Below are 4,546 nucleotides of genomic sequence, written 5' to 3'. Positions count from 1 at the left end.
GGAGCTTCCTCATAAAGAACATGTTCCAGCTGTGCTGACTGGCTTTGCTTATGCCTAGAATGTACTTTCTTGGTATATCATTTAATTTTCTTTCCGACAACTTTCTGAAGGCAGCATCATTTGGTTGGTGGTGAACAAAGTTTACCCACTGATTTTACTTAGATAATATCAAAATACCCTCCCACATTTTCCAGTGAAATAAAAATAAAAAACAACTGCTTGAAGAGATTACAGAGTCCAATAAATGACTTAAACTCTATTCATTAAGATTTTATTTGGAAAGACAGTTTAAAGGGACTGAGGATTTCCAGGACCTTCTAAAGCCCTGATTCTGGCAGTATATGGGGCCAATAAACTGCAAGATCATTATGACTTCTTACAGGCATTTTCTAGACAGATACTTGTTTGTTTGTGTGTGTGTGTGTGTGTGTTTAGCTAGAATCTGTATTTTTAGATGGTATTTGAATAACTCAGCTCAATAAAGAGCCCTATTAGCATGCTTTATCTTGTTATGCAAATTGAATTTCATTTTTCCATACTTCCATGCTCCCATGGGGCCCATGGACCTCAGAGGATGAGTTGCTTTTATAGAGCCACAGGACAAGGACCTGTTGGTCTGGGAAGTATTTATGGGGGCGAGGGGTAGAGTTCCTCCTCTCCATCACATGAGCACACTGGTGAACAGTCCAAAACTAGAATAGATGTTTATATAGAAGGTCCAAGAAGAAATTTTTGCTCGGCTCAATTTCTTTCCTATCCCACCCTAACACTGGAACATATTACTCAGTCTGCTTGTTGAAAGCAAATATTACATTCTACTTGCCTCTTATATTTTTCCCTTTAGCTCACAGATAAACTTTGACATAAGTATTATCAAGTAATTCTGAATATCTCTTATGCTAGATATATTTTTCAAACTAAGATCTATGATAGTTATATTTTCCTTCAGAGTTACATTAAATAATTTATTTTCATTACCTCCCACCTCTGCTGTAACATTTAGAAGTTGGCTTTGGGAACCAAATTTTGGAAAACCAAATTCATAGTTTAGAAAACAAAAACTTCCACATTCTGTTTTTTGAAAAGATTGTGGCCATTATTACATTCATCTTATTTTAGAACTTTGCCTCATATAATTACAGTGATATTTTTATCAAAGAATTTTTGGACCAATTAGACTTGATTATAAGCTATAAAGCAATTGATTCAGGTCATTGCACAGTGTGATTCAGTGCAGATCAGAATATTCTATGTATTATATTGAGAGAATTTCTAATATTAAGCTGTAAATCTTTAATTTTTAAGAGGCCTATATTGTTCCTATGGCTGAATAAATACTTGATTGGATGAATTAAAATTGATAATTCTCATTTTAAAAATAATTATATGCCAAAAATGTATTTTACATTAAATAAAATTGATGATTCTACCTATTTACATTGTTCATATAAACAATGGTCTATGTAAATATTAATTTAATTTTGGTGATTAGACTTTAATATTTGTATTCTTAATTTTTTCTCTTTATGTAAAATAATAGATATAATGTACAACAGTGTTCCTGAGGATTTCATGTTATTATTTAAATAAAATATTTACTATGTATTATTGCCTGTTTTATTTTTATTATCTAGTCCTTAAAATACTCTTGTAGTGAAAAATTCCACAATTTTTGATGGTAAATATGTCTCTTCTTTAATGTGTGCCTCATATTTTTTATAGCTGGGTTAATTTTTAGTTGTTTCAGGGAAATTAAGTAAATATGGAAATGTTGATTGCATTTTTAAAATTTTATTTCTAAAAAGTGAATTTCAAATTGAAAGCTTCTGAGTAATTGAAATACTAAGTTTCATACCAGCAATAAATCAATTTTTGGCTAGGATATGAATATGAAACTCCTATTGACACCTTTGTGAGTATATGAATTATTTAAGGGAAATTTTAAAAATATTTAAATATAAACATATGCATTTATTAACGTTGAACTTTAAATTCATATTTTAAAAGTTGTATGTGCTTGATGGACTCAGGTTCAATCAAAGCTTTTCAGAAATAAACATTGTAAGTTTTATTCTCATTTAAGTCTTCATAATTCTTTTTACTTTTAAACCCCAATTTGTCTAGAACATTATTAAATTTTCAGTGAAGTTTACATTTATATTCAAAGGTCATTTCAGTGATTTATTTTACTGAAAAATCTCAAAGGAAAGCAACTCTAAAACAAAAAAGTTTAATTTCCTACTTAATTTTTCTTAATCTCTTGGAAGAATTAATTTTCTTCTATGGTGTATAGAGAGGTTCAAGTAATTGAATCAGAAGATCTGGAAGGTATCCATTAGGTAAAAACAGGTCAATAGGTTTCAGTGGGGTGTGTTAGATTGCTCAGTGGAATACTGAGTACTTAATTTGTTTACAGTTATAACCAAAAAACAGTATGACCTCATAGTGAAGCAATTGGAATTAGAAGGGATTTTCGAAGAGATCTAATGCTGATATCTGAAACTCGAATGGGACAAAGAACATTTTTTTAGAAACTCATAGCAACATCATATTTGTAGGGGAAAAAATACTCTTCCCATTAAAAAACAGCAGTACCTCCTGTTAGCAATTAAGTATTGTTTAGAGTTATGTAGCCAATGCAATGAGACTATAAAAAGGAATAGTTGGTATAAATACTGAAAAGTTAGAAAAAATGGTCTTTTGTTTATTTAGTTGCCTGCATAGAAATAATAGACTCAACTAAAAATTGTATTGGGTTGGACAAAGAGCCATCTTACAGAAAACATACTTTTTGGCCAACGTGATATTAGTAAAGTCATTACAAAGTCCAGACATGAGATAACTATGTAAAAATTAATCTTTCTCTATATCAGGGGTCAGTTAACTATGGCCCACAGGCCAAACCTGATCTGTTGTCTATTTTTGTAAATAAAGTTTTGTACCCATTTGTTTATGTATTTTATATGACTGCTCTTGTGCCACAATGGCAATGGCCAAGTTAGTAGTGGTGGAGATTGTATGGCTCATAGAGCCTAAAATACTTACCACCTGGCCCTTTGAAGAAAAAGTCTATCAATCTCTGTTCTTTATCTTCAATAGGAAAAATATATGTGAGCAACAACGAAATATTAAATATATATTTTATAAAATACAAAAATACCTAAGATTAATCTCAACAAGAACTTGACCAGTTGATGCTCACATCCTAAATGACAGAAAATGCATGAAAAGAACCAATATATTTTTGAAAAAGAAAAGTAGGGAAGGGAGAGGATTTACCTTAAAGATAATCAAAGTATTGTCTAAAGTCTTAGTAATTAAAATAATATGGAGTATATAAACAGAGCAATGGAACAAAATAGTCAAGAAATACACAACAGATTCATGTATATTTGTGAACTTATATGCTAAAGCCAACATTTCAAATCTAGAGCTTCAAAATAAATGAAGCACAAACTGATAGAACTGATAAAACTGGAAGAACAGACCACCATTCCTTTCCTAGTAATCAATCGCATAAGTAGAGAGAAAAATGAACTAGCTTGACCTATTTGACATTTTAGAACACTGCACCAAACTACAGCAGAACACATATTCTTTTCAAGTGTATATGGAACATTCTCCAAGAAATTATATATTGGGTCATAAAATAAATCTCAATGTATTTCAAAAGAAAGGAACTGTATATGTTTTCTTATGGGATTAGCTACAAACCTATAGTGAAGATGAATTTCAAAAATTCTTAAATATTTGGAAATTCAACGAGGTACTTTTAAATAACCTATAGGTCAAAGAAAGTAATTACAAGAAATTAGAAAATATTTTTAAATAAATGAAAGTGAAAACATACCATATAACTTATGGGATGCAGTGACAAAACTTAAGGGAAAGTTATTCACTTTGTTTGGGTCATGCTATATTTGAGTTTGTTATGCTCGCAGGAACTCCAAGTGCCTCAACATCTGATGTTAAAAAGAATTAGCTGTTCCATGAAGCCTCCTAACACTTATCTTACCTGCCTTTCATCAGTGCTCCTCCAACTCTGGTGAAGGACCCATTTTATTTACAAACAGAGGATCTGAAGACAACCAAAATAGCCAATAGGAAAGTTCAGTGAGCTAATTTGAGGACAGCAGCTGAAACTGGAGGAGTGTGCCATTGTCCACTTCAAAAGTCAATAGATAGATGGAAGGAGCACTATGTAAGGCCTAAAGGGGTTAGAGCAGTCTTGTCCTTAACTCCTCTAAAAGCTGACCAACCAAGACTCCTTCCAGAACAAAATCCCACACTGAAGAGAAACGAATGGAAATTCAGCAAAAGACAGTTAGTAGGGGTGAAGAAAAGAGAAGGTCTATATAAAAGTGAGTGAAGGGAGCAGAGCCAGGAAACCTCAGAAGGCAAGCTCAGTAAAGTTACAAGAGCCATCTGAAAAACCCACTCAGAAATTCAGGAAAACTAAATTTACATAAAAATGAAAAATACAAAAGTATCATGATAAAATCCCAATTACTATAAAGAAAAGCTAAAGAACATAGAATCTCTACAG

The sequence above is a fragment of the Desmodus rotundus genome, chromosome 4 (assembly GCF_022682495.2).
Source record: "Desmodus rotundus isolate HL8 chromosome 4, HLdesRot8A.1, whole genome shotgun sequence".
Classification (NCBI taxonomy): domain Eukaryota; kingdom Metazoa; phylum Chordata; class Mammalia; order Chiroptera; family Phyllostomidae; genus Desmodus; species Desmodus rotundus.
The sequence above is the reverse complement of the archived record's forward strand: the minus strand, read 5'-3'. Positions refer to the sequence as shown.